Source organism: Apodemus sylvaticus, chromosome 7 (genome assembly GCF_947179515.1).
Source record: "Apodemus sylvaticus chromosome 7, mApoSyl1.1, whole genome shotgun sequence".
NCBI classification, from domain to species: domain Eukaryota; kingdom Metazoa; phylum Chordata; class Mammalia; order Rodentia; family Muridae; genus Apodemus; species Apodemus sylvaticus.
The window spans coordinates 37,533,189-37,547,492 of record NC_067478.1 but is presented as its reverse complement, the minus strand read 5'-3'; the positions used below and the strand labels follow the sequence as shown (position 1 = coordinate 37,547,492).

General features: G+C 40.2%; 1 non-coding gene and 1 pseudogene across 1 annotated transcript; one reads left to right on the top strand and one right to left on the bottom strand.

Annotated features, from left to right (window-relative positions):
- Positions 1 to 933: 933 nt before the first annotated feature.
- LOC127689675 (protein LLP homolog) lies at positions 934 to 12,714 on the bottom strand (annotated as a pseudogene).
- On the top strand, positions 7,267 to 7,338 carry LOC127690324 (small nucleolar RNA SNORD50). The gene has a single exon (XR_007979051.1). It is a non-coding gene; the product is annotated as a small nucleolar RNA SNORD50 (small nucleolar RNA).
- Positions 12,715 to 14,304: the final 1,590 nt, after the last annotated feature.

Below are 14,304 nucleotides of genomic sequence, written 5' to 3'. Positions count from 1 at the left end.
TTATGTTTTCCTTTGGCATTTTTTTTTTTTTTTTGTACATTAGACATTTCACTACAAAACAAGAACACAAAGATAACCCAGATGAAATACAGAAATGAAAAATTGCACCAGATTTTAACCAGAATGTACTCTTATGAATAAGAGAGTGGTTAGTTTTCTCTACTTTAATTACATGTAACCTTCTAATCTAACATACCCAACACTAGCAGGAATAGCCAATTCTACCATGATCGTACACTTAAGTACCCATTTATACTGTGAGATCTTCCCTCCTGTAATTTATTTTATTTTATTTTTGGGGGTTTTTTGGATTTGGTTTTTTTCGAGACAGGGTTTCTCTGTATAGCCCTGGCTATCCAGGAACTCACTCTGTAGACCAGGCTTGCCTTGAACTCAAATCTGCCTGCCTCTGCCTCCCAAGTGCTGGGATTAAAAGTTTGCACCACCAACGCCCGGCTCCTCCTGTAATTTGTAACAGAAGAACAAAGATAAGTCTTTTGCTGAAAATTGAGTTTTTATTTCTATACTTTCCTAGATATCTTTAAATTCCAATGTCCTTAAACTATTCAGGGCATTTGTTAAGCATAAAATGCTCTTGAAATATTTAAAATTTAGACAAAGCACAAAATTGAAAAGTATCATGAAACTATCTTTCAATATAATACATCAGATCAACTAAAATGTGCATAATGATAAATTTAAAATTATCTATAACCTTAAGCCACATTATATCCCAAGAAAGAAATCCAAAGGCAAACTGAATCAAGTTTTGCTGAATAGCAAAATATAACTTCTAAGCAAATACCTGTTTTTATTCAGTTAAAAATAGAGACTATGAAGGAATTTTCTCTTGCAAATTGTGCACTTACCCAAGCAATTATCCCCGTGCTCAGCAATGCTTGGTAGCAATACAATACTGGCTCAGTTCTGAGATCAGATCCTCAGAGCACAGGGGTCTAGCAGTGTCTGGACCTGAAGGTTGAAAGCACACTGTGGTCTGATCTGAAATAGAATGAATCTGGTGGGTCATAGGACTGTGCTTAGAGTCTCAAAAGGCCACTCCCACTTCCGCCCATGGTCCTTTTACTGATGCTTCCAATGGGTGAGCTTCTCTAAGTGGGATTATCTAAATGGATTGGAAGATTGAACTAACACCTTGACCAATCTCCACAAGCAAATCTCCCCCAAGGGATTTCCTGAATCACTGTATAGTTTAGTGTGGTAGCTCACACCTTTACCCAGAGTTCACGGAATTAGAATGCTGAACCAGGAGGATTTCTAGTTAAAGGCTTTCCTAGAATGTGCAGTGAGAAATTTTCTAAAGAAAAATATTAGTAATTTTACAACACTGTTTTACTGTAACTACATATTATGCAATGTGCTTATACTTTGATACTTTGATTTTCATCAATGGTGACATCATTAATCTCTCATTCTAACAAATATCAACATGAACATCTTTTTAGTTCTTTGGAGGATTTTTACAACTTCTTTTGCTCATATTGATCTCAACTGCTACCTCTTCCAAGTCTACCCCATTTACTAACTCGACGTTCTGTTCTAAAAGGTGGAAAATGCATGAATCTCCATCTGTCTACCTTTGACTGCGTATAGTGACAGTAGACTTCAAAGATGCCTAGCTCCCAATCTGTTGAGTTCACATTAACCAAACAGTTGTGTGTTAATGTTGTAGATGTGAAATAACTAGGAACCTTCCACATCTCAATCAGGCTTTTGCATGCTTTGCATCTGGATGGTTTATTTTTTAATATGTTCTTAGTTAAAATAAAATTCCATAGTTTTTCATCTCTCTTCCTTTCTTACAGGTCCTTCACAGACGTGGTTACCAGAGCTTCAGCTAGAATTTTAGGTAGATTCTCAAAGTTCAAAATGTCATGGTTTGGGTAGTTTTTTTCCTCCTCAAATGATTTAGTCAAGAGGGGAAAAATCCTCACAAGAAAAATTCTAGCCACTTGAGTTATACTTAATTCCAGATGTAGTCAAATTACTATCAAGAACAGTCATCACAAGGGCTGAGCACTTTGTATTGGGTGATCAGTTAGAAAGGTTATCCCTGATACAGGCTAATTCTTTGTCTAGGTGTCAGAGCTAAAGTCTTCACCTCAGCAGCCAAAGAGCAGAGAAGCAGAATGCCTGCCCTCACTCACTCCTTTCTTTTATTCCTGTGTGCCTAATCTATTGGATGGATGCTCACAGGATGGCTATTCCCTCTTGTTCTCTGAAAGGCCCTCATAGACATACCCAAGGGAATAGCCTGTTGATTTCCTAGGCATTTCTTTTTTTTCCTTGAAAATAAATTTTTCTCATGAAGCAGGTTTCCCATTTACAGCTGCCCATTATTGGGTTTGATGCACTGCAGACAACAAATTCCTTTAATATGTAGAGACATTCCATAATTGCTCTAACTCTAGAGAATCGTGACTGATACAGAAGTTGGTACTGGGGCCTAGAGTATTACTGTGATAAGCGTTTTCATGTTTTTGTTTGGAAGAATGTTGATTTGATGACTTTGGTTGTGGAAAGCAGTGAAGTGCTTTAAGTTGGGCTTAGTGAACCATTCTAGTAGGAATATGGAAGACATTGGTGCTGAAGGTGATTTGAACTGTGGGAAAAGAATGTCAGTATGAGGCCTAGAAGCTGTTCTTGTCGTATTTAGTGGGAAAATGGTGCCTGCCTTTTGCCCTAGGCTTTTATCTTCCCTAGTTTTAAGAGTCTGCCTGAGGGTAGGTTGAAGAGACTCAGATTAATTGCATTGACACGTCTCTTGTCAATTGCATGGAAGTCTCAAAAATGCCCAGCATGGACTTTGTTCTCTAATTAAGTCTCATGAAGAGTGATTTGAACAAGTATAGAAAGCTTTGAAAGAAAAAATATAAAATGTTTTATTCAAGTATTAAAGGGGGCGCCAGCTGGCCAGTGGTGGTGCACGCCTTTAATCCCAGCACTTGGAAAGCAGAGGCAGGCGAATTTCTAAATTTGGGGCCAGCCTGGTCTACAGACTTAGTTCAAGGACATCCAGGAATATACTGAGGAACTCAGTCTAGAAAAAAAAAACAACCTAGAAACAGACAACAACAAAAACAAAACAACAAAATGGGTTGCACTAGGAAGCGAAATGGAGCTTGATCGTGATTTCTAGGCTATTACATTAAATAAAGGGAATGGTGATCTTGGAGCAAGATTCCCCCCCCAGCTAAATTTAGATGCAGGCATGGTGATTCACGCCTTCAATCTCCACATTAAGGACACAGAGCCATGCAGATCTCAGAGATAAATGTACAGAACAAGCCGGCGGAGGTGACACACGCCTGTAATCCCAGCACTCTGGGAGGCAGAGGTAGGCAGATTTCTGAGTTCGAGGCCAGCCTGGTCTACAGAGTGAGTTCCAGGACACCCAGAGCTATACAGAGAAACCCTGTCTCAAAAAAAAAAAAAAAAAACAAAATCCCCCCCCCCCCAAATATGTACAGAACAAGTTCCAGTACAGACAAGTTTAGGCAGTGAAGCAGGTGGCAAACGGAAAGCTAGTGATAATGAAATAGAACAAGGGGGCCATGCCCCATATCCTTCATGCAGCAGAACTCAGCAGCTTCTGTCACTTAGACCTGGCTTTAGAGTCAGAAATAGAAGGGACTATTGGGGTAATTGATGCTGGTTAGCTGGAGCTACGAAATTAGAGGGGATTAAAAAAAGGCCAGCATCACTGAGGTGAAATCTTCTAGGAAGTGTTTTCTCAGAGTACAAAGAAGTTGTGTTCCAGAGATAGCTAAGGCTGTACCTGGTACTGCAGCTGGAACTGATAGTGTGAAATCACCCAGGTGTTACAGAATTTGAAGGTCTGCAGGAGTTGTGGAGTAAGCTGAGGCTTGCACATCCCTGACTTATAACATAAATTGCTTGCTGTTTCCTTCCACACAAGTGTTTGGCTCTAGTGGTTTCAAAAGTTATAACAATATATTGTTCATTTAATTGTTTGCTTGTTCCCTTAGAAACAGTTCTTAATATTGCATTTTCTGAAAAACAGACATCTTTGTTAAAGATTTATTTTTTTTATTATATGCAAATATACTGTAGCTGTCTTTAGATACCCCAAAAGAGGGCATCAGATCTCATTACTAATGATTGTGAGCCACCATGTGGTTACTGGGATTTGAACTCAGGACCTCCTTCTGCTCCTGCCATATTGTCATAGGCACACAAATGTACACATGGCCTAAGGTGTCTGTGTAATGCCTATTCACAAAATATGGTGACCTTCCTGAAGCACCATTCTGACTCTGATTACTAACTGGAAATAGGAAATGAGATCGTTTTTTTTGAATCAGAAAGAAATTTATTGTCCTATTTATTATAGACTGAAAAGAAACCTATGAAAATGGAGAAGCTCTAGAAAACTCTTTGCCTCCTTTGTGTTTTTATTTTTTTTATTTTTTTATTTAATTATTTTTTATTCGATATAATTTTTTATTTACATTTCAAATGATTTCCCCTTTTCTAGCCCCCCACTCCCCGAAAGTCCCGTAAGCCCCCTTCTCTTCCCCTGTCCTCCCACCCATCCCTTCCCACTTCCCCGTTCTGGTTTTGCCGAATACTGCTTCACTGAGTCTTTCCAGAACAAGGGGCCACTCCTCCTTTCTTCTTGTACCTCATTTGATGTGTGGATTATATTTTGGGTATTCAAGTTTTCTAGGTTAATATCCACTTATTAGTGAGTGCATACCACGATTCCTTATCTAAATTCTCTTGTTATTGTGATGAGTGTTAACACAGAAGATTTAAGCTACAGGTTTAGAGAGATGGCTCAGCAGTTAAGAGCACTGACTGCTTTTCCAGAGGTCCTGAGTTCAATTAACAGCAACCACACAGTTGCTCTCAACCATCTTGTAATGAGATCTAGTGCCCTCTTCTGGTGTGTCTGAAGACAGATACAGTGTACTTTATTGTGTTTATTTATTTACTTATTTATTTATGATGAAATAAATGAATCTTTTTTAAAAAAGATTAAAAAGACATACCAAAATCATTTAGAAAATGACATTCATCTAGTAACCTTAAAAACCTAATTCTGAGCCAGGAATGGTGGCTCACGCCTGTAATCCTAGCACTTGGGAGGCAGAGACAGGCAGATTTCTGAGTTCAAGGCCAATCTGGTCTATTGAGTGACTTCCAGGACAGCCAGGACTACACAGAGAAACCCTGTCCCAAAACAACAACAATAACAACAAACCAAAAAAAAACCCCCAAAAACAAAACAAGACAAAACAAAAAAACCTAATAATGTGACTGTGTATATGGCTCAGTAAAGCATTTTCTTTGCAAGCCCATGTACCCAAGATTGATTCACTCCCAGAACCACATAAAAAAAAAAAGATGTTCGTTGTGGCACATGGTTATAGTTTCAGAGCTGGGAGCTGGAGGATCTCCTTGTGCTCAGCCAGTCTAGCCTCATTTGTGAGCTCCAGATCAATAAAAGACCCTTTCTCAAAGGAAAAAAAATGGTGTTCGTGGGACAACACTTAAGGCTGTCCTTCATCCTCCACATACATGTGCATACATGAGCAGGGCTGCTTGGTTTCACCTGCATAGTTCTGTCCTCCAAGGTCCCTTCAGAGGTGCCCCTGCCATCTGGGCTACAGTTAGGGTGACGTCAAGGCCACTCCCAGCTGCCAACCATGTGTGCCAACCAACTAGGCTGGAAGTCGGAGGAGACCTCACCTCCAACTGCTGTTGTTCCTTTGAATTCTGGCACCACTCCCACTCCACATCAAGTTCAGTGGGTCTCCAGACTTGGAATAGACAGGTGGTGCGGAGCCTGTGGTAGTGCACACAGAACAGGATAGGCACTTGGCAGGTGCTCACCATGCCCTGGAATGCCCTGGAAGAAAAGACCACTGAGAACAGCTCCAGACAGTGCTCCAGGAAAGGCCACGCCCCATGTGTTCTTCCGTCCAATCGGTGCTAGAGGGAGGGGCATCCTCCATTTCCCTCAACTGAAGGTATAATGGGAGCTGCTTGGAAAGCTAAGCATTCCTTCTTTTCTGTAGGTGTGTGGTTTAAGTGCCCGGATGGCCAACCAAAATGTGGACATGCAAAGTGAATTTAGAGGCTCCGGGTCTGTGGAGCAGGGTACCCATGTAAACTTCCTAGGGGAAATGTGCAGCAGCAAAAGGGATTTCTGGATTGGAGCCTAGGTCCTGGGGAGATTGGGACTGGACAGCCTGGTTGAAGGCTGCTTGCTTTCTGGTTCCTTGGTCTCACCTTGGGTGGGTTCTTATACAGCAGGGTTTGCAGAAAAATATGCTAGGCCTCTTGTGCTATTCAGAAGGTAATGGTGACACCCAAGAGAAACACAAATCCTCTCACCTGAACAATGGTGACACCATTCCTCATATGGTCAAAACAGCTGCAAAACGATGCCAAGTTAAGGGCAATATAGCTTAGTTTTCTACTTGAAGTATTAGAGCAATAGGAAGTGGAGTGTGCTGCTTAGAATTTCTTTTCCTTAGGTGGAGGGGAGCCCATAGCATCCAAGAGAATTTGTAACAGAAAGTAACTTGATTAAAACCTGACTCTTTTGAAAGGTGTGTAAGAAACCTAGATTTATATTTTTGTCAGCATACGTTTTTACCATTGTGAATTAGCATCAGCTTCCTGTAAATGTTTTCTGAAATAGTGCTGGTAAACTAAAGCCAACCAACTACCCTTGCTTTTTCAATTTGGAATGACTGTAGTGAATGCATAGGGTACAAATTAAAGTTGTGGGACGTACCTGGTCTGAACAGTGATGAACTATATCCAGAAGTTGATGACCTGAAGACAAATACAGCTTCTGAGAGAAGAACATTGTGCTTTAGTGAAGTGGTCTTGTTTACTCTTTCTATGCAGTTCATATTAATAGTGTGTCACTGTACTTCTTTCTTTCTGCCAGCAGGGAATGCCAACCCATTGGGATGTCTGTAGCCTGTAAAGATCCTAGAGCAGGAGTGCATGTGAGTGCTTCTCTGGTTTGTTTTCTGCTGAACTTTTTTTTGGTTTGTTTTAAAGACTTATTTATTTTTATGTGTAAGTACACTGAAGCTGTCTTCAGAAGCACCGGAAGAAGGCATCATGAGATATGTGTAAGCATGGCTGTGAGTCACCATGTGCTTGCTGGTGTTTGAACTCAGGACCTTTGGAAGAACAGTTGGTGCTCTTCCCCGCTGAGCCATCTTTCCAGCCCTGTGTTGAACTTAATGAAGTTGGTCTAGTCTATGATAATCCTATCATGAACCTGAATTCCTTTTGAAAAACCACAACTATGGATCTGACTTCTGAGATGGACCATTACAAAGGTCTGTTGTGTTCTGTTTTAATTTTGGCAGCTATGTAATGCCTGTGTTTCTTTGTTTTTTTATTTTTAGGGCCAGTGACACAAGATTTGAGAATGAAAACTAGATGTGATAAACATCCAGAAAAGGCAGAGACAAGAAGAAAATGCACAGTATTAGTACTGGGATGTTTGAGATGGGGTCTCCATGGCCCTGGCTGTCCCTGTTAATCTGTCTAGTGATCAGGACAGCATCTGGTATGGCCTGAAGAGTTGATTCTTGTACATTTTTTGTGGGCTATATGTAAATGGATTGTTTTGCCAATCCATTGAGGGTGGTCTGTTCTGTGAAGGTTGTGGTGAGCTGACACAGCTGTACAGACTGAGCAGAGTGAATGCAATCATGAACTTAAAGCAGCAGGTCACCATCTCAGTGATTGTAAACTTGATTGTGAGCTATTTCCTTAGGCATCCCACAGTGGATATTTGAGAGTGCTGCAATAAACATCCAGTTGCAAATATTTCTTCAATTCAGTATGTGTCAGAAGATTAACCAGAGTGCCCTGGTACATGTTCCACTTCCATGGTTATTGAGTTTTCAGAGCTAATGATCTTTGACTGATTGGTCTTTATTCCACCTGTCTCTGCTTCCCAAGCGGTAAGAATAAGTGGGCTTTAATTTCTAAATTCTTAACTGCTGCATACTTCCATTTTCCTTTGTGGTAATTGACAAGGGTTGAACTTGATTTTTTTATTGGCAACAGTATCTCAAAATTGTCCTGATACTCAACTATAGAGATGGCCTCAGTTTAAAGAAAAAGCCACCATGCCTACCCTTAGAATACTATAAAATTGGTAGGCTTCAATTTTTTGTTACCTATATAAAGTAGTGTCACTGGTTATGGATAAATTCTTCTGGTATGCCGTTGCTTTGTGGTAACACTTTTCATGACAGTTCTCAGTATCCCTGGCTATCTGAACTCTGAACTTGGCTGATCTTGAACTCAATCCTCCTGCCTCCCCAACTCTTGGATTAAAAGCATATCAGTCCACCCCTCTACCTAGCTTATTATTAAAGTCAAGGTCTTAAAATGATTTTTCACACTAAGCAGCAGGAATCTAGTTTGTGTTGTTTTTTTCCCCCTATATATGTTAAGTTTTCCTGGTAGCATTGGTGAAAACTTGCTACATTTGAAAAATGAGTTTTCCTGTGGATACAAAGTTCTTTGTGGATTCTCTACGTTAGGTGCAGCTGAATGTTTAGTCAGGTAGCTTATTTTTCAGGATGTCAGAATTCTGTTTGATACTGTTTTTTTTTTTTTTTTTTATTTTTCCTTGTTCCTACATTCTGTTTTGCTATATCACATGTTATTTGTTGTGCCTCCTTTTTATTTATTTGAAGAAATATGAATTTCCCTTTTTTTCTCTTTATTTTGGGTTTTTCGAGACAGAGTTTTTCTGTGTAACCCTGGCTGTCCTGGAACTCACTCTGTAGACCAGGCTCAGGAAATTCATGCTGGGCAGTGGTGGTGCAAGCCTTTAATCCCAGCACTCTGGGAGGCAGAGGCAGGTGGATTTCTGAGTTTGAGGCCAGCCTGGTCTACAGAGTGAGTTCTAAGATAGCCAGATGTATACAGGGAAAACCTGTCTTGAAAAAACCAAATCCAAAAAAACCTATATATATACAGGATGCTGAATAAAATCAAAAGCAACCTTATAGAAATAGAAAACACAAGTGAAGATTTTCTATGTTGGTTGATTACTTTAGAAGAGTGCATCACTGTTTAGACCTGGAGCTCCTTCACACCAAACTGGTCTTAGGAATTTTTGGCAATCCTGCCTCCTACCTGTAGATTACAGGTAGGTGTCACCAAGCTAGCCAGAGAATCCTTCCTATTAAAGGATTAAACAAATGGAGGCCAAACCAGTTGAACTTTAGGAAACATACAGCTAGCCTTAAGGAACTGCATGAATAAAGCATGGTATGTATTTGTGATACAATGGGATCTTGGTATTAATGGGATGGGAAGAAATGGAATGCAAGATAAGGCTGAATGCTAAGTGCATTGTAGTTTCTGAGTAGATGGGTTCAAATTGCAATGGTTTTCAGTAAGAAACTGTGATGATAATTTGATGTGTTTATTGTACATTGAAAGAGAAACATGGTCAGTTTTTATAGGTTGGGGATTAGGGGGTGTTATGTTTACGTGTGTAATTGCACTTTTAGGACAGAAGGGGGTGCTGAATCTCATGCTAGAGTTCAGATGCTGTGAGGGAGCTGGGTCCTGAACTTGGGTCCTGAAATCAGTAAGCACATTTGACCATTGAGCCATCCTTATTATTGACCTGAACAAGAGGCAAGTCCAAACAAGGCATCGTTTTAGTGGGAAGTAAAATTAGTTTCCATTAAATTTAATAACTCAAACCTTTTAATACACACTGGATGACATTTTTGACTAAACCTTTTAATTACAGATTCTGACTGAATAATTCTTTTTGTTAATAAAGGGCTTATACTAGTTATCATCCCTGACATCTAGCTCGTTAAGAAACCTACCTGAGAGCTCAATAGAGACTCAAGTCTTAAAAAAACTGGGGTGTGGGTCTGCGGCTGGAGAGATGACTGCAGTTCAAAGAACCTGGGTGTTGACAGTACACACCTTTAATCCAGGCACTCCTGGTTCCAGCCTCGCAGTCCCTCACCCTAAAACCACTCTCCACCGCTTAGAGAGTGGAGATTCCCCCATCCCCAGAATCCCAGAGATGGCTCAGCAGTTAATAGCACTGACAGTTCTGCAAAAAGTCATGTGATCAATTCCCAGCAACCACAAAGAGGCTCACAGCCATCTATAGTGCAATCTGATGGCCTCTTTGGGCATGCAGGTGCACACTCTGATTGAGAAATATATTTAGATAGTTTTCTTTTGTTTGAATCAGGGTCTCAATATGAAGCTCTCTGGAACTTAAGTTTGTAGGCCTGGCTGGCCTTGAACCACAGATTGCCCTGCCTCTGACTCCAGACTGCTGGGAATGAAGGTGAATTAATGGCTTCTCGGCATAACTCCTCAGGAGGTCTGCCTGGGTAATATAAGGGAACAAGCTGAGCTGGGTGCTGGTGGCAGGCAGTTCTCTGTGAGCTGAGGACAACCAGGGCTACACAGATAAACCCTTTCTTAGGAAAGAGAAAACCTTTATATATTTATGCACACACACATAAATATAAAAATGCAAAAGGAAAGACTGCTTTGGGACTATTTCTGTTATTACTAGAGGAAGCAGACCCGTGCCTCTCAGGTTGAGTAGTAGAAACCCAAAAGGAATCAAAGACTTAAGTGTAAGACTTTCAAATATGAAGTCAATTTTCTGAACTAAAAGGTTACTACTTACTATTTGGCACAGGAGGATAAAGTGTTCCTAATAGCCTATCACAAACTGAAGGTCTGGGACTGGACAGATGACTCTTCTTTAAAAAGAGTGTTATTATTCTTGAGGACCTGAGTTCAAATCTCAACACTAATCTGTACTCTGGCTCCAACTTGAAGGGGGGGACCAACACCTCTGATTTCTATAGGCACCTGCACTCACACATTGCACAGGGGCACAGACATGCCTAAAAACAACATCTTAAAAACAAACTGAAGCCCAGACTGGATAACTGCACCTGCTCCAATAAAGAAACATCAACTGGTAAAGGGCCTTCCTGTCAAGCCTGACTGAGTGGAGTCCCACAAACCACACTGTGAAGGAGAAACCAACCTGTCCTCTTGCATTCATGTGTATTAATGGTACAGCTTGATAGACAAACAAAACAAGTAAAATTAATGATAGGGAAAAAAGTGGGTTATTTACAACAAACTAAATAGTCCAATTATAAAATGGAATACACATGTAACCAGAGAATTCTCAAAGGAGGAATTACAAATGGCTGAGAAACACTTACATGTTCAAAATCCTCAGTCATCAGGGAAATGCAAATCAAAACTCCTCTGAGATTCCATCTTATATCTGTCAATGGTTAAGATCAATAACATCAGTGACAGCTCATGCTGGAGAGTAGGGGAACAATCTGCAATGTCTGCAGCTGTAAAAACTTATAAAAGAATTATGGAAATCAATATAGTTCCTCAGGAAACTGGGAACTGATCTCTCAAGTCCCAGCTATACCTCTATTAGGCCTATACCCAAAGGGCACACTATACTATCACAGAAACACTTGCTCAGGTATGTTCAAAGTGGCTTTATTCATAATAACCCCAAACGGGAAACAACAATAAATTTTTCTCAAATTAAGAATGGATAAATTAAATGTGGTATTTTTATTCCCATGCAAAATATTATTTATTATTAAGTATTAAAAATAAACACTTCAAATAAGTACTACTTGTAAGATCCACTGATGTCCTTTTTAAGACTATTTTAGTTATTAGTTATTTTTTTAGTTATTTAGTTATTAACTTGTGCATACAAATATGGGTCCCAGTGAAGGCCACAAGAGGGCACATCCCAGGGAGCTAGTTTTGAGCCACCCAACAAGGAACAGAGGTTGAGTCATCCTCAGGTCCTTGATACGCAATTTTTGAATGTGACAGCATAATAGCTTTCTGCCAAAACTTTGTTGATATGAGCATGTTTTGGCATTGAGTATAATGGACATTTGTAAAATCAAATAAGTATAACCACACTAATGCTCACGATACCCAGCATCATGGTTGCTGTATCCAATCACAACCTCAGCATAACACTCTTTCATCACCTAAGATATTTTATTTACATTTCTAAGAAAAATGAGTTATTTTGGTTGTGATTTACATAACTAAGTCCAAACTGAAAACAAATAGCTTCTGTTTTTTGTTTGTTTGCTTGTTTATTTGAGTCAGGGTTTCTCTGTGTAAAAGATCTCTGGGTATCTTGGAATTGCTCTGTAGCCCAAACTGGCCACAAACTCAGAGATCCACCTGCCTCTGCCTTGAGTGCTGCGATTAAAGTGGTGCACCACCATGCCTGGCTCTCTTTCCATTCTTTAAGGGCCATGTTCTTCACAACCTTTGCTCTGCCTTTCCCCTGTTTCTTTTCTCTCTTGGCCTTCAGTCTTTTTCTTTCCCTCTGGTTCATTTACCCTGGGTACTGGACATGTTGGTCTAGAGTCTTTCTGTTTCTCTTAATTTCAGTTTCCATTTCATGTTATCCTTTTCATCATCCACGTCACGTTGTACTTTCTCCTGGCAATGTTTGGGTACCACCATAGTTTCTATTTCAATGAGGTTCATTAAAGCATCACCATCAACTCTGAGAATACTTTTAAGTCTGTTGAGCTCCCTTGATGAATTATTCTTTCTTTTCTCAGCAAGGATCTTCCTTTTCAACTTACTCCGCAACATTTTACCCATGATTTACTGAAGAAACACCACTGCTCACCAAGCTTATGACACCAACCGGAAGCACAGACACTTCCAGCTGTAAATTTGGTACTTTTATACTATGGAATATTACACAGCTATTTTTTAAAATGGCATCATGAAATTTGCAGGAAAATAGATGGAATTAGTGAAAAACACCCAGAATGAGGTAACAGAGACCCAGGAAGACTAACCTGGTATACATTCAATTATAAGTGGATATTAATTGTTAAGTAAATGATAATCATGCTGCAGTCCACCAACTCAGAGAGGCTAATTAACAAGGAGGGCTCTACCAGGGCCAAATGTATATCATTGACATGGAGGAAGTAGGATACATTTGAAGGTAGACTAGGGTAGGGAGGGATGGGAACAGAAGGAATCAAGTTCTCAAGGAGGAATGGAGAGAGAGTATGGGAAAGGCAACTGGAAATAGTTGACTTTTGAAGCTGATGTAGAAATCTAGTGAAATGGAAAATCCCTGAAATGTACAAAGGTGACCCTAAAGACCATTCTCAGCAATGGAGGATATAGAGCCTGGACCAGCCATATTCTATAACCAGGCAACTTACAGTGGTGGGATTGCAACATGAACCCAGTTACAGTCCTTAGACCTACAATCTATCCTACCTGAAAGATGTGCCGGGGGTGGGGGGCAATGGAGAAGAACTTTTGGGAGTGGTCAAATTGTGAGTGGTCTAATTCAAACTCCACAACAAGAGAGGGAGCTATGCCTGACACTACCTGGATAATCAAGAACTGGAGTCTGGATAGCCAAGGACCTAGGGTAGGAAAAATAAATCAATGAAATAATTTCTAGTGGTGCTATGTTATACTCATAGATTGGGGCCTAATTCAATAATCATCAGAGACACTTTCCCTAGAAGCTGATGAAAGTCAGTGTAAGACTCATAGCCATATATTAGTTGGAGAAGGAACACAAATTGGAGTACTCCATTAGGTCTTTGTCCTCAGAGCTCAAGGAATCCTATGGCTGCGAGGGAGGAAGATTTTATTTTTTGAGACAGTGTTTCTCTGTGTAGCCCCGGCTGTCCTTGAACTCACTCTGTAGACCAGGCTGGACTTGAACTCAGAAATCTGCCTGCCTCTTTCTCCCAAGAGCTGGGCTTAAAGGTGTGCACCACCCCTGCTCGGCAAGGGGTAGGGGAGGAAGAATAATAAGAGTCAGAGGAGTCGAGGACACTAGGATAATACAGCCCACAGAATCAACTAAGCAGAGACTGAAGCAGCAATCCTGGGGCATTGGTCTGTGCTTTGGGTCCTCTGCATGTTATGGTTTTTAGCTTGTGGCTTTGTAGGACTCCTAACAGTGGATAGAGATCTGACTCTTTTGTCTGCTTTTGGGACCCATTTCCTGCTACAGAGCTGCCTTGCCCAGTCTTGGACTGGGAAAAATGGAAGAAGGAGAGGCTATGATCAGGTTGTATTGTATTTAAGAATAAATTTTAAAATATATATATACATGAGTTTTGTTTTTCACCTTATTACATATGAATTCAAACGATGACAACAGTAATTAAATAAGAAAGGATCTATATTCTATATTTCATTAAAAGTGGT